This window comes from Varanus komodoensis, unplaced genomic scaffold, assembly GCF_004798865.1.
Source record: "Varanus komodoensis strain SLA01 unplaced genomic scaffold, ASM479886v1 scaffold28, whole genome shotgun sequence".
NCBI lineage: Eukaryota > Metazoa > Chordata > Lepidosauria > Squamata > Varanidae > Varanus > Varanus komodoensis.
Genome location: NW_025335727.1, coordinates 2,832,150 through 2,859,573, shown reverse-complemented (window position 1 = coordinate 2,859,573; position 27,424 = coordinate 2,832,150).

Genomic DNA, 27,424 nt, shown 5'->3' with positions numbered 1-27,424 from the left:
ACCTCCGGAGCACATGTTATGATTTGGTATGAAGGTGATTTCGAGGTCATGCCAACTAAAGTCAAACTTCCTTCTGCCCAAGAGCCAGATTGTGCTGGAATCTTGGGAATGCTTTCCAGTGTCGGGTCAGGTGAACCACAAACAGGCACCACAAAAGCAACTAGGCAAATACTGGGTGAGAGCTCTTATTGCCAGCAACAAAATGTTAGGAGGAATATTCCAAACACTAGGAAAACTGCTAAAAGCTGAGCAACTGCTTTTCTGAGCTTCTCTCTCCCCATCATAAGTACAGGTTAGGGACAAGTGGCTGGAGAGCAGCACTTGTGAAAGGGACCTCGGGGTGCTGGTTGACTGCAGGCTGAACATGAGTCAGGAGTGTGATGCGGTGGTCAAGAGGGCGAACGCCACCCTTGGTTGCATAGCCAGAAGTGTGGCTTCTAGATCGAGAGAGGTATTGCTACCACTCTATATGACTCTGGTGCGCCCGCAACTGGAGCATTGTGCTCAGTTTTGGGCCCCTCATTACAGAAAGGATATAGCCAGGTTAGAGTCAGTGCAGCGCAGGGCCACAAGGTTGGTGGCTGGTTTGCAGGGGAGGCCGCATGAGGCGAGACTGAGGGAACTGGGTCTCTTCAGCCTGGAGAAGAGGAGACTCGGAGGGGATATGCTGGCAACATACAGGTATGTGAGGGGATGTCACACGGAGGTGGGTAGAGACCTGTTCTCCCCTGCAGAGGAAGGCAGGACGGCTCCAACGGAGCAAAGCTCAGGGAACCAAGGTTCCATTTAGATGCCAGGAAGCACTTCCTGACAGTCAGGACCCCGAGGGTGTGGAATGGGCTTCCACTGCGGGTGTTCAAGGATAGGCTGGAAGTGCACATGGTGGGCATGTTGTGAGCGGAGCCGGCTGGAGCTGGGGGTCAGATTAGATGGCCGGGGGACCCTTCTGGCTCGCTCTGTTTCTATGTTTCTCTTTTCCATCAGATCGGGATGAAAGGTTCTAAAGTCCTTTATTTGAACTAAAGACATCTGTGCTGTACAGACTGAGTCCCACAGAAATGGTTAACATTTAGCACAAATCAAAATACTGCTCCATCTAGTTTAAGGGAGAAGCTTCTGCTCATGTGAGAAGTTGATTCCAAAGCAGAAAACTCGCTCTTCCCTTCCTTCCCCACTGGATTTGCAGCATCTGAAGGTGAACTGGAAGCTCTGTTGAATTTCCCCATTCAAAATTCAAAGTCCACAGATGTAAGAGATATAAACGCAACATGGAATGATATGTTTATTATCAGTGAAAGTGCCTGCCTGGGAGAACCAGCGCGCCGGATGGGGCCCACCTCCTTCCGCGCCGCCCAGACCATCGTGCCTGCCATGCCGCCCTGCCAGAGGCCAGGACGCTGGCCCAGGGCCCAGGACCCGGCTCCGGCCTGCTTCCCCTGGCTTTATTTTGTTTATCCCCCCAGTACATTTTCTTTCTTGGAGAAACTCTTTGCTTTTGGTGACGGTTATTCTCAGTGCCTGCTTTGACTGAGATTGTTAGTATTACAGGTGATAGCATATGAAAATAATGAGTTTGCATTGTTTTTCATTTGCTTTCTTATAAATAGAAGAGGGATTATGTATTGAGAGCATTTGTCTAAACTAGTCAAGCAGGATAAAGTATTGGAAAGCAAATCGTATATAATAATTGCACTAAAACAGGGAATCCCTCCTATTTCTAGAGCAAGCCCAGAAAAATGTGTAGGATGACTTGAACATAAGGATTTTCAACTTCACACACACACAAAGAAAGAAACTTCTTAGGGTCTTGTAAAATTTCCTCAAAGTGGCACTGAATTTCCCACAGTAATGAAGATATAGTTATCCTAATGTAAATCACAGCCAGATAAGTAGGAAGAGTTGCCCTTTCTTCTGGAGCTCAATGAAATAATTTGTTTATTTATATATTCTATTAATTATTTATTAATTATTTGATTTCCAGCCTGCCCCATTAGCCACACGGCTCCCTCTCTTTACAGCTACTATCACACTAAGTGGGAGGATGCTTCTCTTCAAACCCATTTTGCTGCAAGAGGAAATCAACATGCCAGAAGAAGAAAAAATAGATATATGCAAGAAGAGATGCTTCCAAGGCCTGATGACTTCCCATTTGTGATTAATAACCCAACTGACTGTGCATTTAAGAAGCAATTAGAAACAAACAAACGTGGCCCAGAATCATCAAAAGGAGATTTGGCATGTGTACTGGGATTCTCATATTTACAGTTAAATAATTACTTGCAGTTCAAAACTCCAGCCTCAAAAATTCTAGGCCAATTGCAGCTCTCTGGGGGCATGTTCTGAAGACCCTTGAAGCAGGACCTTCCGCCTCTACTTTTCTGTGATTCTCTTTCTGTGATAATAAGGTCCTGCTTCAAGGTTCTTCAGAACATGCCCTGGATGAGCTCCCAATGGCCTTCTAGCCTTCTTCCAACTCTACTATTCTATGATTCACCCCTGGAACTCTCCTTATGAGCATGCCTGGGCCTCATGCATTCAGGAGGGGCCTTCTGAAAATGAGCATGCGTCCTCTCCTCATGCCAATTCTCTAATTAGGCCACTCTGCTCTGCTGATGGAGCATCGTGGGGTCAGGAGCTGAAGCCACCTCATCTGTCCTGAGACACTTCCACACTTCTGCACAACTCTACATCTTGAATATTCCCAGTGGCTCCCTGCCCAGCTGGGGAGTCTGGCCTTGAGACAAGTATCTCCATTTCCCTCATCTCAGGGTCTGGAATTGGCCCACATTCCAAGGCCCCCGCCTGCTCATCCTCCTCCTCCTCCTCCTCCTCCTCCTTTCTGAAGAACAGCCAGCAGCCCTTGAGAATGTGCACCCAGAGCAGCTTTCTTTCTCACTTCCAACACCATGTCTAAACATGCACTGGTTTGTACCTGTAGTCATTCAATCCTTGGAATTTTAGTTCATTGCTTAATTTATTAGTGTTGCAATACCACATGCATTTTTCTGGGAGTAAGCAGAATTGAACATCGTGGGATGTAAACATGCACGGGATTATTTTGCATATAAAATAATTCTGAAGATGAATGAGTACCCTCCAAAATGTCCTGCCCATGATAGCTCAATTCCAAGTTGAGCCAGTGTGGGGTAGTGGTTAAGAGCATGGGACTGGGACTCAGGCGATCTGGGTTCTAGTCCCCGCTCGGCCATGGAGCCAACTGGGTGACTTTGGGCCAGTCACAGACTCTCAGCCCAACCTACCTCACAGGGTTGTTGTTGTGGGGATAAGATGGAGGAGGAGGAGGATGCAAGCTGCCTTGAGCCCTTTGTAGGAAAAAGGCAGGGTATAAATCAAAATAATAAATAATAATAATAAGTTCAAGGCTGTAGCTTGCTTTGTGGAGTCAATCCAGCTCCTTTTTGGTCTTCCCTTTTGCCTTCAGCCTTAGACTTTTCCCAGCATGATCGTCTCCAGGGATTCGGACCTTCTCAGGACAAGTCCGAAGTATGACAGCCCCTATTTTGTCATTTTTATTTCTAGGGAAAGCCCCGGCTTGATTCGAGTGACAACCCACTTGTTCGTCTTTCTGTCCTTCCAGGGTATTCGCAAGGCTCTCCTCCAGCACCATGTTTTGAACACGTCAGTTTTCTTCTTGTCCAACTTTCACACCCATCCATGGTGATCAGGATGCACCAGCTTGGATGATCTTCATCTTGGTCTCCAGTAAAACACCCTCACACTTGATGATCTTTCCTAGTCCCTTTCTTGCTGTCTGGGGTCAATGAAAAGAGCAGCTCTGCCCACCAGGTTCTTGTATGAACACATCCATGGATCTTCTGTGATGGTTCACTTTGGGCTTGCTCCTTTCTGCCTCAGCCCTGGGCGAGGCCTTGCCACTCTCAGAGACGTAAAGCAGGGCTCCTTCGGCAGAGCGTGCCGTGTACCACTGTGCTAATCAGTGGGGAGCTAATCAGAAGAAAGCTCCAGGATGGCTGGACTGAGGCGCCTCGCTCAAGTCCCTTGAGACTGGACAGGGAACCAGGCACCGACAATGGAGCCCCTTTTCCAGTTGGGGTGTGTGAAGATCTCCTTGTTTGCCACTGTCAAAACAACAACAACTACAACCCCCCCAACCCCCCCCCCAAAAAAAACAAAAAGCAGAGCAAGAGCAAAACTGAAAAGCAAGAAGCAAAAGGCAAAACCAAGAGCAAGAAGCAAGAAGCAAAAGGAAGCAAAAAGAGCAAAATGAAGCCAGAGCAAGAGCAAGAGGCAAACCTCTTTGATTTGAAGGATTTCCTGCACCTGAGCCCACTCACTGCCTCCTGGCAAACCACCAGGCTGAGGGGCACCAAAGGTGGACGTTTCCTCCTGTGCACCCCATTACAGCATGTCCTGCCAGTGATGCTCGCGCTGCTCCTTTCCTCCTGCACGATCCAGTTTGTTAGGAAGCGGATGCCAATCTTGATGTTATAAGTACCTTTATGTATGCTATTGCTTTTACTTTTGCCATATATTATCACTATTATTTTAAATGGATCTGTGGCTGTTTTAATTCATTGTATTGTACACTGCATTGTGTTGAAATGGTGTCTTGCAAATGGTCTTGAGGAAGCTGGGCATCGGAAGGTGCTACTAAATTATTTCCACTAAGAAATGGCTGAAAACAGGCATTCTAATCGCTTCTGTGATCAGTATAATCACGGGCACGATCTAGTGGCCTCCACCCAAAATGCAGGTGAGCTTCTGAAGCCGAGATGAAATTCAGGTTTAGAAGGAAGTGAGAGCTATATCTTCCAGCATGCCTTAGCCAGCAAAGCTGCTGGGGCATGCTGGATGTTGTACGGCTTTCTTTTGCTTGGACCTGCGCAGAATTGTGCTCTCTGGGTGACTTTGGGCTAGTCATGGACTTAGCCTACTCCACCTCACAGGGCTGTTGTGAGGACAAAGCAGACGGGAGGAGGACCGTGTGAGTCTCACTGAATGCCTTGCCAGAAGAAGACAGGCAGGATGGAAAGGCAAGGTAGTCATAGCTTCTGACGTCCTGCTTTGTACGCTTCACCCATCCACATCCTGCTTTCTTCTGAGACAGGATCTGCAGGAATTGGGAAAGACGCCATTTATTAGGGAGTTCCCAGGAAATGCTGCCATCTCCAGTCTTGGTCTTATGCTTGGAGGAACAGCTTTCGATGTACTGCAAGTTGGTGGCCATGATAGGCAGCATTCCTGGAGAAACAGAGGCACAACGCCACAGCAACCGGCACAGATTTGGATCTGTATTAGGTTGCAATCCTTTGTCTTGCCGAGGAGGTGGGTGGAGAGGAAGAGCATCCTACTTACTTACAGGAAGGGTTTGGGGAAAAGGTCAGGGAAAGTGTATAATTATTACCAGCTCTGCCAAGGCCACACCTGGATGGGGCGCTTAGCTCTGAAACAAGAATGAACAGGAACGGTGTTTGGCAGGCATCCCCAGCAAAGCCAACTGTAAGAATTAACAGGTTGGAATTAAATGTGTGTTAAGCAGGAGGAGAAGGCCAAGAGCAGCCCATGGAGCTCTCCGTGCGGTAGCTAAGGCCACCTAGCTGTGAACGAGGAGGTGTGGTCTACCAAGCTTCATCTTGATCGATGAAGAAAGCATCTTAAAATCACTGAATTTTGTGCAAGCTGTGTGCATTCAAATTTCCTGTGTATGAACTTTCTGGCAGGCTTATAAAATCAGATTGAGATGACTTCTGTGCAAGTGAGAATGCCTTCCTTGCGTTGAACTAAGTATGACACAATTAGACTTAGCATAATTGTCCTTTTGTTTTCTGCATTTGTGTGCATGTATGCATCTGTGCGTGTACATACATGCCTCATAACAGGGACTGACAGAAAAGCTGACGCATGCATTCAGAGGAGTCACACGGTCGGCTTTCCAAGAACTTCTCTGCCTGGGAATATAGGGAAGTTACATGTCAAAAACACCCTGCGTATAGATAGCTAGCATTTTGTGGGGAAGGCTTCTGGCTTAGGCACTGTCCTGATGCACTATGTTTCTGTGTTCCAGGAGTCCTGAGAGTTTCTGTGTTCCAGGAGTTGTCTTTGTGGGGACATGTCTCTTTATTGGAGCTGAAATGATTTTTTAATGTTGAATCAAAATCAGAAAATACAGAATTTTGCAATTCACATTTTTTCAGGGTTTTATTTTTTTCTTTATTGACAATCCTAAAAAATTACTAACTTAAACCATGTACATCATAATGCAATCCATTAATGTGTTGTAAGCCGCCCCAAGGCTTCGGCAAGGGGCGGCATAGAAATGTTCTAATAAATAAATAAATAAAAATCCAATATTCATCTTATGCACACAGTAGCTTCCAAAGCTTAAGCTGACCAGTGTTCCGGCCTGTTTCCCACTTGGTCTTCTGTACGGAGTCCCCGTCACAGACAAATAGTGGATGCCATATTTTCATAAAATTATCTTGTTTCATTTCTCCCCTATATAGTCTAATCTGATTAGTCAATTTCTCCATCAATGCAACCATCCACATTCCATTCAGAAACCTTTGCAAGGAGAGGGCCTTAAGCGTTTCTCCAGCTCTGGGCAATTTCATTGCAGGCTGCTCCTATAAGTATCACCACCCACTCTTTATTAGATAAATTTTTGTTTCCATCCATAAATAATGAAAAAGTAATAGAGCTTCATTTAAAATTATTTTTCCTTTGTTATATTTTCCAACCAATTAATCACTTCAATTTAGATTTTGACTTTAAAACTTGGGAGCAAAATCTGGCACCTACATTTCACAACAGGTATTTGCCATCTGTTGTAACTGTTGGAGTCTTTCATCCATTCATGAAGACATTTTCTGTGTTGTTCAGTGAAAGAGGAAGAAAAAACAAAATTGATGCCATGCCGGCTGTTCCATCCCGCCAAATGTCAATCGGTCCATTTCCACGTGCCATGCCTGGGGCACAGCTGATTCCCACAGTGCACGAGTACCAGGAGAAACCTGGATCTCGTAGGACGGACACACACTGGGAACCTCCCCATACTGGAACCAGCAGCCCTGGGCAGCTTCAAGTGTGAGAAGGTCCTTGGTGCAGAGTCTCTTCCTACCATGGCGTGTCCCCTGGCAGTAGTTCGGCAAAGTTGATGAGCAGGATCCAGTCGTGACCCTGCGAGGAGGTGCTGGGGGAGACAAGCACTTCAGCTGGAAGGACTCCGTTGCTCTCCCCCTCTTGCTTTCTAATGGTGAGAGCCCTCCTGAGGATGGAACCAACAGCCCTACTGGAAGGGGGCAAGAGGGGAGTTCCCAGTTTGGAGTCAGCTCTTTACATGGTAGGAGGTGACTGAGAGTTAAACTATTCTGTGGGGTTTCAATAGAGGAACCATAGTTCAAAGGCTTGTCTTGAGTTTTGGAACCCAAGAAAAGCTCATGACATCTATAAGGCACAAATAACAGTTTCCCAAAATCTAGATGCTCTCCTTGCACAAATATATTGGTATATCACCATCGGAAGCCTTCTTAGGCCCTTTATGTTTAACAAATTTACTAGTCAGAGGCTGGGATCAAATAGACACAAATTTTGTAATTTCTGTTTTTTCTTTCTATTTTTTTAATGAAATGCATTTGATAAGGGATCCCATTTAATGTTAAAAATGTACAAAATTGCATTAGGGATTCAGGATTATGCTAAAGGCAGAAAACTATAGAGACATTATATGAGGCTCCAAAATCTCTCTGATACACACACAGGCAGACACAGCTGCATACGGACACACAAAAACCAGAGTTTCTTTTAAAAAATCAATTAATTTATTTTAATTTAATTACAATATCTATATCCCATCCTTTGCAAAACATCTCAGGATGTCTTACAATACTTATGGACTTCTCATATCTTATTCACTTTCCCTTCCACTCAAAATCTCTCAGAAGAATGTATGAAAAGATGAAACAATACTAAATGACACCACTTTTTATACTTCCTCGAGAACATCTTTTTTTGTGGGGGAAGGAAAGGGGAATATAAATTTCTTAAAAGGAAGCAATTTCTGCATTCCCATACAATAGCGATTGCATTTTGAAATGAGAGTTTCACGGGAAAGTACTCTCGTATAGTGTTTTGTTTGCCCTTGTTCATTTTAACAGGCGCAAAACATTCTCCAGACCATTAAATGAAATGGTAAAAAAAGAACAACAACTGAAATACCTACAAACTGGAGTGGATGTTGAATAAATATAGGACATTTAGTCCTATGGATAGGTAGATAGAAAAAAAGGTTTATAACTTCCAGCACACCCCAGCCAACTCTGTGATAACTGTAGGTCTTTTTTTTTTTTTTTGCTTTCTAAAAATGCATACAATGGTTCCCTTAACCTCATGACTACAGTAAAATCCTGAAGAAGGACAGAATTAGGAGAGCTTGACAGACTCATATATCTGCTGGCCTTTTCTTAACTTTCACTGTGCTGGGAGAGAACCCTTTCCCTCTTGCCCAGGTGACCTCGTATGTCCTTTTCCACACCTTCTTCTGGTCTCCAAGCAGGTTGGGAAGATATTCCATGCCGTACTGAATTTGTTCAAATGAATGTTTCTGGATTCTCTTTGAGTTCACCATCACTTCGTTAAAGGGTAACCTGAAACGAAGCACGCTAATTATTGTTGCATTCTTGCAGGTTACATGCATATTAACATCTGATGTGTGGTGCTGAAACAAGTTCATCATAATTTCCTTTGAAACCCAACTGCAGAACGGGAGATGAGAAATGGCATTTGGGAAACAAAATCCTGAATGAGTAAGCCGCTTTCAAAGCCTTGATGTTCCTCAGCTTCTTTATGACTAATAGGTCCTGATCATAACTTAATTGCTGTGTAATTATTGCTTCCATTGCTTAATAACTAATTTTCCTCATTCAGAAGGTGTTTTCCCCCCTCTTTGCACCACAGGCATGATAGGCCTATCCGGGTGTGAATATGCGAAGAGAAATAATTTAGACCAATTCTGTCTTGTATGCAAACATCTAAGATTTCACAGTGCTCCTTCTGCCAAAACTACATGCAATTTTAATTTTGATGCAATACTATACTTGATCATACACTTGATGGCTATGAGTTTGAAGTACTTTAAAGGCAGACTCATGGAGGATAAGCAATTGTCCCAAGAAGTTTAAGTATTCCTTTTTTCATTCATTAGGAAATCTGGCAAGCTATATTGAAGTTTACAGGCTTTAAATATAGCAAATATTCACCAACATTGCATAATTTCATTATTCAAACTTTGAAGGCAACATTTAATACTTAAAATTCACATTTCAATTTTCAATATGATATTTTGCCTCCAGATTTAAGTCCTTAAGGTTTACTGGTCTGTTTGCCTTGTTTTTGACTCTAACAGGTGTCAGATATGAACAACTGAGAACTGTAAAATACTCTCAATTTCCATTGAATAGCATCTGGCAAACACTGCTAGATATTAATTCCTAATGCATCTCACTGCAGGCTGTCATCAAATATAAAATACTTCTGCATGTCAGCCATCACATATGCTCAAAGGGAGCAGCAAGGGAGTGGAAAGGCATCCTGCAGGAGCCAGTATTGGACCTGAGATCGCAATGTGAGAGCCCAACTGGAGATACCAGCTCTCAAAATCAGGTCTCAAGTATTCAGTAAACATTGCCATGTGAGTGTTCCAGATTAAAGTTTATTCTTTTGAGAACCTTGGCGCTGTTCAAGGCTTGTTGACCTCAGGGAAAGATTTCTTGCACCTTTGCTGGGAAGAATGTCTAATAGAACCCCAGCGGCGCAGGCATGTAAACAGCCTGGAGATATGGATCCTCCTGTCACTAATCAAATAGCTATTTTTGTGTTTGCTGCTAAAAGATTTGAGCAAAGGTCCTAACATCTGTGGCTGTCATATGTTCCAGGGTGAACTGATTTCAATGGCTTATTCACCACCTTGTTTGCGGCTGTTGCAAATGACCGTCTTTTCTTTCTCTTTCAGCAATGTTGCAACAACTTATGATTATACACAAGGATATCCACTGACTGACTGATAATTAGTACATATCAGGGCTGTGCAACGTGTGGACTGGAAGCAGTATGCAGGCCCCAAGGCCTTGAGTGCGGCCCTCGGAGAGTCCTCCCGCTCCCTCCCAGATGGTCATGCCCTCTTCTCCATCTGCCTGTCTGCCAACTCCCAAGCTTTTGCAAGCTTCACAGTTTTTCAACCACAAGGTTAAATTGCCTCTCTTAAGGTTTAGTTACTGGTAGTAAGACCTTTAAGCTCAAATATGCTGTGATATACATGTTGCACCTTGGCTCTGTCCCGTTGGCTTTCATCCCACCCACACCTGGAGTGCAAGTTCTGATAAACAAATATTGGTTTGAATTTTTATGTTTCTTCCCATCCCACATATTGTGCTGTATTTTATTATTTTATTTTATTTTTTATTTTTATTTCTTTTATTCAGGAGACTTCTATGCCACCCCATTCGCCGAAGCCTCGGGGCGGCTCACATCCATAAATAAAGTTCCTTAAAATAATATAAATTAACAGTATAAATTAAGTCACCCTGGCCAGAGAATAAAATGAATAAATACTATTAACAATTAAAATGATTTTTGGAATCATTTGGAATGATTTTCTCCATGCAACCCAACAGACATACTTCTGGGCCCAAAAGTCTCCATATTCTTCCATTTTGCTTTATATATAGCAGTTACTTTCAACAGTTACTTTTCTAGGGAGGTTGTGGCCTCTCCTACGAGAGGCACTCAAGATGCAACTGGACAGCCATCTGAGAGGGTGGTTTAACTGGGAGTCCTGCACTGGCCCCTTCTGATGTTGCTATTCTGTGATTTTATGATTCTAGATATTGTAAGATACCATGATACCAGTCAAGACAGCCTAGATGAAGATAATCTAAAATGCCTACTCTTCTGAAGGACGTCAGATGTTGGCTTGCCACAATGTGTGTAGAGATGCTCACACATTTCTTTATAGATCCGGTCCTTCCAGCAAAGAATCACACAAATACTGTCTCTGTTATCCTCAAAACAATTCCAGTAAAAAGCCGAGGGATAATGACTTTTCTAAAGCAACTTCCTTGGCTAAGGGTGGAATTGAACTTGGCTCTTTCCAATTGAGTTCCAAGATTATCTGCTGTGGTTTTCAAGTTTTGTACCACCAATTAACTCATTCCACATGGAATTTATCTGCCAAGAAACCTCAGATATTCTTTCCTGGGCCATTCTCCATAGTCATCTTGGCTGAAGTGAAAGACAAGAGAAAAGAACCTGCAAAACAACGTTATGTACACCCAAGCCTATATTGTTTTGCAAGCTTCCCCCTTTAATATGCACTGAATGCCTTTCTTTAATGGAAAACCCCATGACAAAATTGAGAGAAGTATGCATTTTGAAGGATAACTGAGTTTCCATGTGCAAATAGGTTCAAAAGTGCGAAATTAGATATGTTTGCATGTTAGTTTCTGAACTAATTTCTGCTTTGGCCCGACCCTCATATAGGGTGATGAAGGGTCACAGTGTAACTATGATTCTCTTTCCCTACAATCCCCTTTGCATGGCTGCTATTACAAAAGAGAGCTTAGATGCGTTTGTTTTACATCCTTTGGCCACGTGTTCTGAAAAATAAGAAGGCTGGAGTAACACTGCAGGCTGTGTTTATTTCAATCCATTCTATGCCAGCCTTCCCTTTCTTCTTCTTTTGGTCTGTGTGCAAAGTATTTCATATTTCCAGTCATTTATCTTCTGCAACAGCTACTTACTTGTAACGTTAGCATTAAGAATTTGCACTGAGATGCATGGGAAGCAAGCAAGCAAAAGGAGGAAAGAAAGGGGCAGGGGAGACGGCTGTGTGTGTGTGTGTGTTTTAAAGAAAGAAAGAAAGAAAAGAACTCAAACGGTATCATGCCAAAGCGCATGCCACCTCTTGTGTATCTCCTTCTATGATTCTTTGAAGTTTTAATCTTTTGAAAAGAAAAGCCGTTCAGCTACTCTGTGGCAACAACTCGGGATTCTAACTTTTGACTCGCGGTTCATAAACGGATCTCATCCATTTCCTGACAATTAGTGCTAAGTGAGTTTAAATTTGATCTTTAGCTGCCACTGTGTCAGCTCTCTGAGAATGATGTGCTCACCTCCGTCTTTCTCTATCGTGTTTCTGAACCCGTCCATCCGCCCCGCACATACTCACAAAGGCTAGCTGAAAACCAGCGTCCTTTACACACTATGCAAAGCAAAGAACTATCAACAAGCCCCTCTTCATGTTTGTGTGTTTTGGCCTTTTGGAGCTTCTCCTTCTCTTGTTCAGCGTGGACAGAAGATTACTTTCAAACATCCCAAATAAAATTGAGCAAAAAACCAAAAAGCCCAGCCCCAGTGATGGGATTTTTGCCAGACAACATGCAACACTTTTAAGAGAATAGTTTGGTTTCAAGGTTTCTGGAGCGCATCTAACTACTCTCTCCAAAGCAGGCCTTTGTGGGATTGGCACCCACCTTGTGGAACACCAGATCATGTCCTGACTGGGAGGGAGAAAATCTGATGACTTTTAAACAGCTCCAGAAAACATACTTGTTTATGGAAAAATTCCCTGCTTTCTTACTGATGTTGCTCTGTCACATTATTTTAATTTATGTCATTTATACTGATGTAGCTGCAATAATTAATTAATTAAGGGTTGCTTAACAGCAATTTTAATACCATTGCATGTCAATCACTTAGAGATTTTATTACATTAAACAGTATGTAAACCTCACGGATATGTAAACCCATTTTTAATGAATATTAGAAACAGAGGGAATGAGATTAGGGTTCGGGAGTAAATAATTGCAAGGCTGATGGTGATGTAAATTTGCCTTCCAGTTCTGAAAAGGTAAATGTTTCAGATGGAAAAAAAGAAGTCCCATTCATAAAGGAATGAACCTCAAAGGACAGCAGAAATCTTAGACTACCTGTAGAAATATATCACCTGGGTTACAGTTAATCAAATGGATGTGCTCCTTGCAATGTTTCAAGACAAGGTGAAGCCACCTGATGACTATGAAGGTGTTTACCTGGGGCAACAGGTGAAATCTTATGCCAAGAAAAGTCCTGTTCTATTAAGCCTTAAACAAAAACTCACACACCTCTACCTGAGGTGTTAATTAGAATCTAGATTCAGGTGCTAACCTCTTTGACTGAACGCGCCTGTTGAGTAATTGCAGGAAAGGGGCCCATTTAGGCAGAGCAGTAATTACTGAATTATTAGAAAAGTTCAAGTAGCGCTTCAGATTTCCAATCATTACGGAGTTTTCTGAGAACCAGAACATCTAATCCTGGATGGATTCAACTTCTTTCTCACCTGTTGACATGGAAGTTGGTCTTCTTTAAGGAACTCTTAAGTTTCTCAGAAAATCACCCTCAGTATTTGGGGTTTATTTAAAAAAAAGCCATTTTCTGTTGGAGAAGACTGAAACATTTGGTGCAATGACACTAATGATCCATGGCTCAGTGGTAGACTTTTGCATACAGAAGGTCTTGCATGTGGCTTTTCTAGAGGAACAGAAGGGATGAGACACCACTGCCCTGAGAAACCAGACAGCAACTACCAGGCAGAATAGACAGCACAGGGCTAGAATAACCAATAGTCTTCCTCACCAGAAGACCTCTCCATCTGTTCCAGCATGGTAAAAATTATTCTCCTTATCCTTCTTTCCTAGCCTGCCTTTTTTCTCTTGTGAGGAACCCAAAGGGGTTTAATTGCTCAATTTTATCCTCACAGCAAGAACCCTGTGAGGTAGGTTGGGCTGAAAGTTTGTGATAGGCCCAAAATCACCCAATGAATTTCATGGCTAGAACTCAAAACCACCACATCACTCTACCTATCAAACTATCAGTCACAAAACCAACTAATGATATCCCACCAACCTGTATTATAATGTGCTGATATGAATGCGTACATGCCATAAGAAATACTACACAGTGTTTTCCAGTATGGAATTGGTGATGCCACCATCAAGAAAAGCAACATGGTAATATGAACATCACTGCCTATAAAGACTGAACTGTGGGAACAAACTCAGTGTTTATTTTGGCAAGCATAAAGCATTGCCACTAATGCAATCAAAGTATTCTGAAGCAACGTTTGGTATGTCCTTGTATTTCTCTAAAGCATTTCTTTGTCTATATGTCACTTGTACCTTTGTGGCTAAGTTTAGAAGTCCAATAGCTGAAACATGAATCAAGTTATATTTCTCCCGCCTTCTCCCTATACATGGTGGAGACATGAAGTTGTGTCTATCTGCCCTACACCCAAGATGCATCTGGTCTGCTGGAAATCACCCATGTGATGTTTGCAACAGGTTGTTCATGGAAACTCCGGTCCACCTAGACTTATATTGAGCGCTTGATTCAAGGAGTGCATGGGTGACTTTGACAGCCTTCTTCTGATCTTCTATTATTATTATTATAACATTTCTATGCTGCCCCCAGTTATGGAATGATTTCCCCAGTGAGACCTGCCTGACACCAACATTGTGCTCTCTTTTCAGGCCTAGTTTAAGACTTTCTCCTTCTCTCAGGCATATGGCAACATGTCTTGAGGTCTTGAATAGTTTTTTTTTCTTGTTGATAGTCCAGCATTGATTTTAGATATGTGTGTGTATCTGCATTGTATGTTCACATTTGGTTTTTATAATATATTTTAAGATTTTAATCTTTGTCAACCACGCAGAGACTGTTGGCTGTTGGATGGTATACAAATGTAATGAGCGAAATGAAACAGCATTATACAGTCTGGGTCCAATCTTCAGCATTTGATAGGTGCATAAAAAGTGAGATATTACCAAGGGTTTTGGTCCATTCATTTAGCCATGATGCTGTCCATCTAATCTAAACCATGTGTCTTGTTTAGGGACCAAACACCTGGTACAGATCCAGAACAAGACATTAATAAAAGGTAACTCATCATTTGTACAGTTAATTCATTATTTCTTAACTCAGTGCCAATCCTTTGCTTGTGGAAAATAGCTCTCTCCATTTTTTTTCACCATTGTTTTTCAAAGGAGTGGGAAAAGGGAAAAACATGTTAAGTTTCAAACCTGGGCCTATTTATTTGATCCCCCTAAACCTTTTCTTGACATGTTTGGAAGCCTGTAACGTAGGTGTCCTTCAGGTGTGTGGGCTGCCATGTTCATAGGCAATGTTTGCTTTAGGAATTTAAGTGTCTGAACATTTATAATATCTAAAAGGATCTCCTGGCTCCAGCATGATGCAGCTTGCAGCCTGGGGCAAACAATTCGTGGAAATATAAGCACTAGTCCCTCTTAAGCTGACGAAGATATAAAAATCCAGACGTTCAGGTACTCAGGTTTTGCAAGTGAACAAAAATTGGAGATGGGAGAGAGATTCTTTACATTTGCAGCTGCAGCTGCTTTTGTGCTTATTTCTGAGGACTTACTGAGCTATTTATTTCAACAGACTCCCCATTCTTTATTTTTTCAAAGCCGTGCACACCACTGCTTGATCGGCACTTCATTTCTAGTTACTGTGCCTTGTGGGAATACTTGAGATGATATGTAAATATTCCATAGAAATTAACAAGTGAAAATTCAAAGTTCCCAGGGGTGTAATTACAGAAGGAATTGAAAATAAAACATCCAGGATCATTCTGTCCTTATAGAAATCTGGGGTGCAACCCCACTTGAGATATTGTGCACAGTTCTGATCACCACACCCCGAAAGGAAGATGGTGGCAGTGGAAGAAGTGTGGGAAAAGGCAACTAACGTGTTGAAATGGCTGAAACAGCTTTCCTAGAAGGAAAGTTTACAACACCTGGGATTGTTAGGCTTAGGGAAAAGGGGTATGAGTGGGAACAAGGCAGAGTCATGGAAAGCAAGCAAGCAAGCAAGAAGGCAGATAGGAAGTTGTTTTTCTCCAGGTTTTTTTTCCATTAGTGGGAAACTCAGGACAGAAAAAAGGAAGTAATATTCACAGAGCATATATCTAAACTATGGAATCTGCCACATGGTATTGGATAGCTTCAAAAAGGGACTACCTGGGTCCATGAAGGACACAGCCTTCAATGGCTACAGATACTATTTCCAGCATCAGAAGAAGTTTGCCTCTGTAGACCAGTTTCGGGGGAGCATGAAGGCACTATTGCACCAACATCATACCCAAGGGCTTTTTACGTCGCTTGTGTGTCCATCGCATGGACAGAATGCTGTACAAGACAGACCCTGGTCCAAGGGAACCATCAGGCACTTGCGTTGATTCTTGTAGAATAAAACCATTCTCTCCATCAGTTCTCGGGGAATACTTCCTCCAATGGCCATCCAATGGCCTTTGCTTGATAGCTAAGAAGGGAACTGCTTAGGCATCAGACCAAGTGATTTTTGTGGGAATGGAAAGTTATCAGACAGCTCTGTTCAGGCTATCTCGTGAGTGGTTCCACTAACAAGCACCTGTTTACTAAAAGACTGTTAAAAGATAAATGCTTGAAATAAATCAGTCAACAGGTTTTATGAAATGGTACAGACGGAAGCCAGGAGCATCGTAGAAGGTAATATGGTTAGTGATGTTCACCAAAAATGAAAGATGTCCTAAAAGAAATGAGGAGTGTGTGTGGGGAGAGGCATTAACAGGTGTGAACAATCAGGCCTACATTACACTGATGATGAAACTGGACCTCTTGGTGACATACACTGATCATACATGCTGAAGGCCATTAATGATGGAAGGTGAAAATACATTGTCCAGATTAATAATTGTGCTGAAGGTATATCCTTGTTGGAAATGATTAAAGTACTTCTGCATGAATTATTTCTTATGGATTCATCAATTTCCTACTTGTGGTTGTTTATGGGTTCTTTAGACACCATCATGATGCTTCAATTTTATTTCTGTGCCCAACCCGCACTCTCGGTGAGCAGGGAAAATGTAGCATTCAATTTTGAACATGAAAAAGTGCAATTTCCTCTTGTGTATTTGTGTTATTCCACTATACCACAATGCCACCTACAGGTTATGCCATGGAAAAGCAGGGAAGGAAGGGCTCCTTGTGTAGTGCTGAGACCTCAGCTCTGCAATCGAACAGAAAGTAGGTACAGCAGATTAACACCCTGGGCTAAAAAAAGCTCTCAGGCAGGATAGGTCCTGTCCAAGGTAGAAATCAGGCTGTATCTTTAAAGTACATGAGGAAGAAGAGTGAGAGGAAGGGCCAAAGACCACCCTACAGCAGAGTGCAGTGCATGGAAAAGGTCAGAGGTCCAATTCTGGGCAACTGGCTCTGAGAGACTTGTGTCCAAAACCCTGGAATGCAGAAAATACCAAGCTGGAAGGACCAATGGTCTAAGGCAGCTTTCTGAGTCCCCACACTGTCCATAGGCACTGAACCTACAGAATTTCACACATGCACAGATCTTGGTCTTATTGACAGATCCCTTCACTTTTCATTAAGATTTTGGAATGTGAGGAAACACTGTTGTTTCCTGTGTTGTTTCGCAGGAATCAGGGATTCCTGAGAAATAAAAATGACTGGCACGCATTTCATGTGTTCCCTGCACTTTGTGGACATAATAATATTAATGACAGCTTTGAAATGCAGGCAGTTGGTCACTGGCACACCACCAAAGGGGAGGACAAAAGAGGATGCAGACTTGCCAAAAACATGCTTGGGCTAATTTGTTTGCGTCCCTGCAGATTCAGAAATAATGGCTATATTTTTAACAGCGATCCATCTCGCCATATTGGTGGCTGTGTGTGTTTACTTATGGATAGCAGTTTTCTCTGTTCAGTTCTGGTTGAAAGATAAAGAGCCATAATAACTATCGTTCATCAACACAACACGTACACAACAGACTGAGCAGGCAGGCTCATGGTCATCGAATCACAGTCTTCTGCCTTATGGTGCTATGCAGCATATTTTGATTTTGATTTTCATAATTACTTCTCATTTTTAGTCTGTAAGTAGGCAAATTGAATTTTTGAGTATGCATTTCTTCTTTTTTGTGTGATTCATAAGTGCCCATCCTGGTGGGAGAGACTATGACCAGCTCAAGCTTTGCTCTCCCTTCTGGTGGTTTTTCAGAGCAGGAGCTTCACCTGGACAGCCCTTCAAAGATTGGGTGCCCCCAAAGAAAGGACTTAAATGCAGGTGATTAGTATTGTTCCCACTTTGCAGATGGGAGACTGAGAGGACATTAAGGAGATGCATGCCTTGCTCTTCCTAAGACTGAGAGCCAGTATGGTGTGGTAGTTAAGATCATAGGACTGGGATTCAGGCAATCTGGGCTTTGATCCTCTCTCAGCCATGGAGCCAACTGGGTGACTTTGGGCCAGTCGCAGACTCTCAAGGTTGTCGTTGAGGGGATCCGGAGGAGGAGAATGATGGAAGCCACTCCGAGTTCTTTAAAAAAGAAAAAGGCGGGATATAAATCCAATAAATAAACAAACAGGGCAAGTTTACTATCATATATAAGCAACCATTTATACATGTACCCTGCCCCCTAGGTAGTGTATGGGCCCAAACTTGTTCAGCTTTGGCTGTAAGATCGCATCTTACGTTTCCACACTCTTCTGTTTAGATATTATGCTGCAGTGCCAGTCATTGCCTAGGTATGTGCAACATGCCACCAGAGCTTCGTGTATAAGGAATCCAAGCACAGGGAGTACCTTCGCTTGGTTTATTAAGGCTTTTGTGTGTGGAACTCGTGCATTTGCTGTCCAGCTCATGGGTGACCTACAAAAGCAAGAGCATCTCCCCCTGACATTCTTCATTGCCTGAAGTCATGTGCTTTAATGGTACATAAAATCAAATAAGATACAAGTGGAATGCTTAAGGACACTCCACAACGCTTATAGAAATATCACAGAATGCTTTCATCGGATGGTAATGCCTCTTGATGAGGCTTCCAGCATCTGAGCATGGCTTCCACAATAAAGTAACTGGGAAAAATGGAGTTAAAATACATCTTGCTGCTGGTAAAGGGTCTCTTGCTTGCAGAACATCGAGCTCTGGCGCCCATCTGCTTTCTTCTTCTTTAACATTGAATCCCAACAAACGGGATTCTTCAGAAACTCGCTCTCCCAAGTGGCGGATGGCCAAATACTAGCTCAAGGCTTCTAGGGGCAGCTTTCCTTGTTTGGATGCTTGGTCCACTTTTGTTGAAGTTTATGCTTAATTGATACATTCAAACCTCTCTCACTCTCTCTTTATTAATTTATTACATCTGTATACCACCTCTGGGTGGTTTATGAAGTTAAAACATATAAGCAAAATAAAAGCAGCCATTTCACAATAAAAGCAATAAGAACAACCAATAATGAATATCTAGATGGAGTCACTGAAGCACTCGATGTGAGCTTAGGTGGACTCCGGGGGATGGTGGAGGACAGGAGAGCTTGGAGGAATGTTTTTATTTATTTATTTATTTAGGAAACTTCTATGCCGCCCCATTCGCCAAAGCCTCGGGGTGGCTCGCAAACATAAATAAACTTCCTTAAAATAATATAAATTAACAGTATAAATTAAGTCGCCCTGGCCAAAGAATAAACTGAATAAATACTATTAACAATTAAAATGACATTTGAATAAAAAGGTCTTCGCCTGATGCCAAAAAACAAATAACGACGGCACCAGGCGGACCCCTCTGGGGAGCGCATTCCATAGATTGGGCGACACTGCAGAGAAAGCCCTCCTCCGGGTACCCACCCTCCTAATTTCCTTCACGGAGGGTTCCGTGTGGGTTAGCGATGGGTCGGACGCAACTTTGCTAAACAACAACAAACAACATTTACAATATAACAATGCTCTGAAAGACACTAGGTTTCTTTGTAACAGTCTGGTGTAGTTCCAAACTGTACCCCAAATATACAGGGAATTGTGATTCATTTCGGGGGCCTGCAACCCTCTGACCTTGCATCCAATGGAGGGTGGAAGGAAAGTGGAAGTGAAGGTCACCAGGAGCTCCTTCCACCCTTCAAAGACCCAATTTTGTCCCAACACACAAGGGGCATCAACAGGACAAGATGGAGCTTGAATCCTGGCCTTCCAAACCCAGAATACCCACAAACTTCCAGTTTATGAAGCTGGAGCCCCAGTGGGCATATATTGTTCTTTAAAACTTAGGATAAAAGTAAACCAGAATCCCACAGTTGCATGTCTGCTTGGACTTACTGCTGCTCTCCAGTACGCCTGGCCTTGCTAAGAGTCAGTTTCCTGCACTGATCCTGGAAGGGGCTGCATTGACCACACAGGTTTATGGATCGTGCCCTCATTGTGCTTCCTCGGAGAAGCCATTACATCAACACCTCTTTGCTGTTGGATAAACAGAATGAAGCCAAGCTACGAATTCAGCAAAATACTCCATTGCCTCTAGTCATCCTGCATCATAGCCCAGGGAGTACTTAGCACACTTATTAAACCAACCCATTTTTTTAAAAAAAATCAAGAAACCTTTTCTTTTATTCACGGCCTTCAGTTTCTATAAGATTATATAAGCTAGGCTGCTTTGGAATGGGAAACCTATATGTCCACTGAAGTCATAAATTCAGAAATTAGGAATCCTAGCCTTACTGACTAAAGCCCCGCATCTAACCTCTTCTAAACAGAAGATGAACCTGTTTAATTAAACATTTTCACATCTCTAATGCACAATGCGCATTTCCCTCCCCACCCCACTTGATGAATCATTGAAATGCATATGATAATATCATCTACCCAGCTGCCTAAGTCTGGTCCAGAGCTGTTCTATAACCTAAGCACCTCAGAAGCAGCACAGACAAACAAGATGTTCAAGGTGACAGATTCCTACAGAATTGGTGCGAATGTTGAGCAAAGCAAGGCTGTGTATCTCGGTTCCATGGGACCCTGTACAGATGTAAGGTTACTCACAGATCAGCCTCTGTTTTCATCTTTGCTTCTGCTTCGTTGCCCACATATGGGTTGCTTCGGCATGAATTATTAATAGCGGAATCATTTTCGAAACGCCGGGTGATGCGCCAATTGTTGCCAGGTTATAAATATGCTCCTTTTAATTGCATAGCTACCGTGAGCAACACGCATGGATCCAAGGAGTTATAATGGCTAGAGAACACTTTTGGCCCTTCCTTAGTCTGGCGGGAAATTGTGAGGGGGTGGGGAAATAATAATAATAATAATAATAATAATAATAATAATAATAATAATAATAATATTTATTATTATATCATCAACTTCAAGACACGCTCTATGAGTTTTTTATGAACACAAGCTTAGTGCAATGAATCTCTCGACATTTCCACCTGAAATTGTACTTCTCTGTTTCTAAATTGAGAGAAAGGACTCAAGCAAGCAATGACGGTAAGATCGTATCACTGCGACTTTATGGGGATGAGTTAGAAAGGGGGAAAGAGGACATTCGCTACCCATGAGGATTCATCTGGATGAAAATATGCAACCACATAAGTGATGCTGAGGGATTTGTCACAGCCTTGTGTTTAATGGACACAAGGCTGAGCTCCTGGTTGTGCTTCCGCACAAGAAAAAGTGATTTGCTGAACACCAGAGGTTCAGCTAAACCGAAGAAGCTGCTTGGCCTTGTTAACAAGTTTAGTGGCTGGAAACCTAGGTGGGGATCCAGGTTTCAGGCCCACTTTTATCATGCAAGCTGCCATGACTCTGCCTTATTCCTTAACTGTAAAATCCATTCATCCATCCATCTGGCCAGCCAGTGGGAGTCATGCTTATTTACGAATGCAGGGGGAGCTGAACCCGAGTCCCTTCAGTTCTACACAAGTACTTCTCTTCTCGTAACTCTGATAAGGGCTCTGACCTTTGAAAGGTGGGCGGAAGTTGTGCGTCAGTCCATTCTATAAACTGCTGTGCTAATTGGCGTCATTTTCATGATTTATCCTGCCAGTGTGTCGTGTGTTAGGGACTGGGGGTTGGTTAGACAAAAAGCATGGCAGGGAACCGAAGCTTACTCATGGACTGTGTTGGATCCTACCCAAATGGACTTCACCCAGCCTACCACCTTTCAAGAATATTTGCACAGCTAAGATTGGACCTTCCTTTTCAAGGATGTCCAGTCTTGGCCGTGGGACCCACTGCTAAACTCAGCTGCTGCCTCAGACGTGCTGGAGAAGGCAACCCCACGGTTAATGTGAAGGGAGTTTCAGCTGCCAGTTGGGTCAGAGTCTGTAAGCGGACTGGGAAGAGGGAGGTATCTTGTCCTTCCCCTCAGGCAGGACAAGGACGTTCTGGCTCACTTCAGGATCACAGCAATAAGGCTGCGTGTCACACACACTTATTGATGTGGTTGCAGCAGCTTTGCACTATTAGAGGAGACACACACAGAACCGAGCGTGCGGGCGTCCTTTTACGATCCCTTCTCCAGCTGATTCTGCAGGTTGGGCGCTCAGCCATCCCAATGGCTTGAGAAGGCTTTCTGGAATATTTATGTGGGTTAATTTCTATTTCTAAGTTCGCCATCTTCTTGTCTAGCTGCCTCGAACCTTCTGATTGAAAAGCTGATAAACTTTTTAGTAACCTGTTGCCGCCAAGAAAGATTTCATTGCTTCTTGATGTTTCTCATTTACCATATGGCACGCCATTCACCAACTGTGCCCTAATGAGAATTACATTTGCAGGTAATTTTCTGTTGATTGTCTTGGGATAAACAACATTTTCATACTTGTTTTGCTAATGTATTCAAGTAGGCTCTCAGGGGAAAAAGATTAATCACCTAAAAAGTAAACCAGGGCCTTTTTCATTATGCTAAAGGAGACCAATATGATCTGAGCAAAGACACTTGTTGCTATGACAGCAGATACCTTTTCATGAGGTAAATGGTGTCTCCCAAACTGATTGGCTAAAACTAGATTATTACGATGACCAACCACAGGGAGTTAATTTCATCAGAATGGAGAAATGATGGGAAATCCTGCCGTGAAGAATTTTCATTAGGAGGCAACAGAGTCAGGGGTTTGCTTTCATTATAAGGAATATGTTGCATCTAATAAAATAATTTGGGAGAAACAGACAATAGAATTAGCCTAGCTGTTCTTGTAGAGACTCACATAAGCTGTAATCTCTTTCCCGCTAATACCTCCATTCAAAGTAAAGAACCCCTCATTTCCCCCAAAATACTTCTGCTACCATACACTGGCCATCATATACCTGTTTATATAATTGGAGATAAGCTAATTGCAAGCAATTCAAAAGAGTCTGGCAGTGCCACAAATGTTTGCGAGAAGCACTCGCACTGTGTGGAAGATGGACAAAATCCATTTAATCCATTTTTGTTATTCAGCTCAGTCCAAAGGTAGCCTTACTTTGAGAAGATCCATTGAAATCAGTGGAACTTAAGTTGGCACCAATGAAGTTAAGTGGGGTTTACTCTAAGTATAATAATGTCTGGATCAAACCTGTTCAGTGTGATAGCAGAGGTCTGCACAGTTGGGTTCTGCAAAATTAAAACCGTATTTACTTAAGGCATGTTTTATAACTCATCAGAAAAAATGACAAGCCTTCTGCATTTTGCACCGGTCGGCTGCCAGATATGGCTGGTGCACCGCACTTTGCTCAGTGGCTTGTTACAAATTGTGCCAGAACTTTTCATTTTGTGAATGGAGAAAACACTTCATTTATTTAAAGGATTTTTCTCCAGCTGCTTAGCCAAAATGGTTCCTTAAGCAGCATACATCAAGCTGGGAAACAGGACAGTCCCTGCCTACAGGCTTACCATCCAAAAGGCATGACACACAAGGAAATTGGTGCGGGGAGGGAAGAGGAAAAAATGCAAATAGCTTTTGCAGCAGCACAGGTGGAATGGCTCTGCTTCCTGTCTCTTGTTCTTCTGCACAGTCAGCTGGAATATGTGGGACTGAAACTCTGTTAGTCTGAGTCTTTTCAGGGCCTGGATGGGACTGTCTTGAGCTTGGTGATGAAAGGAGGCAGGATATCGACATAACACCAAAAGAAAAGCAAACAAAGACGAGTTCACCCAGGATTTATTTCCTTTTCATCAGGACTCCTGATTTTGCTTTACCCCATGTCAGCCTGCTGGTCCATCTTGTCCAGCATGGTCTGCTACAGAGATGCTGGACCTCATACAGCCAAGGGCCAAATTCCATTTTGGAGACCCCTGGGGGCCACACTGCAGTGGTGGGTGGGCCAACGGCAAAAGAGGTGGCATAATTTAGCCTAAAGCTCCGACTGCCAGGAACTAAGCCACAGAAGAGGCAAAACCACCTTGTAGACTGGGGAAAGCAGGCACAAAAGCTGGGACACCACCAAAGGATCAGCAGCTGGGAAAAAGCTAAGTTGTGCTCCAGGAAGAATTAGAGGGCGTCCTGCAGTTAAGCACCTATGAGCTACATAATTTTAAAGAGGAAGGGGGTTCCCAAAGAAGGAACCCAGGCTGAATGGAGTTTTATAGGCAGCTATCCCTATTATTTGAGGTTTTTCATCAAGTGAATAGCTTAGGTATTTTGCTGCACTGTGTGGGTCAGTACAGTGGATGCATTTCTTTTTCTTTTTTTTATAATAAGTTTTAAACAGTGGGTGAATTTCTTAGGCATTTCTTTCCTTCTCATCTCAGACTTGCTAGGTTTCATGCATGGGACCTGTTTGGGTTTGCCCTTGGTCTGGTGTCCGCAAACAGCTCCAGAGAATTGCTGGGTTTTCACTGTCCAATTGTAGGGAATTAAAATAGACTCTCATCACCAACATGCCCAGTCCTTCCCATTTCTCCTTGCAGGGATTAATTTCCAGTTGCCTGGTTATCTTAGTTGCTCTCAGTTGAACCTCTGGACACGAAGCACGTCAGTTTCCATTTTGTCATTTTTACTGCAAAGCAAGTTCTGGTTTGATTTGATCTAGGATCTACTTGTTTGTTTTGCTGTCAGTCCAGGGTATTTGCAAAGCTCTCCTCTATCACCATGGTCTGAACACAGCAATGTTCTTCTTGTCAACTTTCTTCACTGCCCAGCTTTCACACTCATAGGCTGAACCCTACTTGTGTAATGATGCAGCAACTTAGTAGATGTAGCAACTTAGTATGCTTTTATTGATCCTTGGTGTCTGCCCTGCGAACGTACAACTAGAATAGGTATGAACCTGTGAATAAATTGGGTGTCCCCAGGGTTTTATTTCTTTATTATTTATTTAGGAAGCTTCTATGCCACCCCATTTGCCGAAGCCTCGGGGCAGCTCACAACAATAAATAACAACATAATAACAATATAAAAACAATATAATTGGAGGTGTCCAATAATATAACATAATAATAAAATATTAATAATATAAATATAACAATATAAATAACAATATAATTGAAGAAAAAATGGAGTTTTCTCCATAAGATCGCACTGGATTATGTTTAGAATTTCTACAGTTGAATACAGTGTATACAGAGGTAGCAAAGGAAGTTACTATAGCTCTGAGCTAAGATACCTGTTAAAATGCAAAAACAAAACAAACATTCTGTTCTCATGTTTTAAAATACCAGATTGAAAAAAATAGAGGCATAAATCTGAAGGACATGTGAAAATATTGTGATTTTTTTTGCCCTTTGGTATGAATTTCAATTTTAATTTTCTAAGGTCACTGAAAGAGCGGTTGAAGTTTTAAATGCATGGTAGGATGCTTTGCAATACAAATATGTTGATTTAGGCTTTTGCTCTTGCTTGTTCTTTGCAAATTACAGCAGAGACGCCAACATAGAACCTTTCTGAGAGATTGTATTAACCTGAATTGGCTTGATTTCTAAATAATCCCTTATAAATGCAACATTTCCCACTGATCTAAAGAAGATGAAAAAGACCCTCCGCAGCATATGCGTGCCACAAAGCTCAACACTTGCAGCAATGCATTGTTGATTATTTAAAAGTGTTCTTTTTACATATTAAAACCTTTCAAAAGATTCCTTTTTCATGTAAATTTCATGATGGGAAAGGAATTTTCTTTTTAGAGTGCCCCAACTAGCTAGTTCTAAAAACTTTTCTTTCCTCAAGTAAACAGCATTACTAGAGTAAAGAGTAAAAGGCAAGAGTTTACTCAATGAAGCTGAAGTCTCTCTCTTTTAAAATCAACCGGATGCTTGCGATTGACTTCAAGAAGTAAGACTGATTCAAATATGCAAGGATATTGCTTGATTTCTTTACATTTGATTATTGGATGGGTGAGGCCTTTTCAGGCAATCACTGAATGTGGTCGTGGGGTTGTTGGAATGTGGACGGCAGGGTTTTGCTGAGGGTTAATTTGTTTCTCGAGTTTTAAAAGCAGTTCATGACTGGTTTTAGACAACATGATAACCTACAGTCAAGGGTTGAGTATGGATTGAGTGTGGAAGCTGTTTATTCATGGGCCGTTTTTGAAGCATATCTTGCCTGCACCCAGCCAAGATAACAAACCATGGAGAAAAGTCATTGTTCATAACCCAACAATGAACAATGAGCTATCTCCAGTGATCACGTGTGGTTCATATGGTGGAGGTTGTTAGTGCAGCTAGGTTCTGACAACATAACAACCCAGGGTTCAGCATCAAACCACAGTTCAATAATGACTCACAATCCATCCCTGAGTGTTCATTATCATATTATCTGAACCCGGTTTTATGTGCGCTAGCAAGAGTCACTCATGGAGAGCTGTTCATTCATTTATTTTATTAAAAGCTTTTCTGACCCGTCCACTACAGACATCTCAGGATGGCGTCCAAAAAATGAGCAGAATTTTAAAAAACACCACAGCACCTTTGGATGCCTCGGAAAGGCATGATTTGTTCCAACCCAAAAATGAATTGAGTAAGTCGGGGCCTGCCGAACATATTCCGCTTCTTGCAACACTGATTCATAATGACTACCAGCAAACGGACTTCACTGGGAATTAAGACAATGCATAATAATACAAATGTTCAGTCTGTAGCTTTAGATTGGCAACAGTCCACCCGCATATGCAAATCTTCACCTTGTGTGGCAGGTTCATACATGTGTACACCAGCCCTAAGTTTATTTCACTAAGCTGTGGCAAAAAGGATCAGTTCTGGAATTCTGCTTGACAGTGTTTCCAAATCCTGCAGCCAAAATGATGCCAATCAGGCATGTTATATGTTGGTTGCCAATCTTTTCATTTTTGGAGGATGAGGCTATCACAGCCTATTAATCATGATGGCTGTGTCTGATCTTGCGGAGCCAAAACAGTCATATACTGGGGAACAACAGTGGAAGTGGAGTGGCCCACTCAGACTGGAGTCCCTAATCTTCCACTGGAAGCTCTGAATCGTTGGGAGGTCTTCTGCTCCGCCACCCTGTTGTCCAGGGTCACTTGCTGAAATAAAGGCATGGAGCGCCTCTTGCGTCTCATCTCCCTGGTCATATGTCATAGAATCATAGAACAGGAGAGCTGGAAGGGGCCAATAAGTCTATTGGGTCTAAGTCCTGCTTATTGCAGGA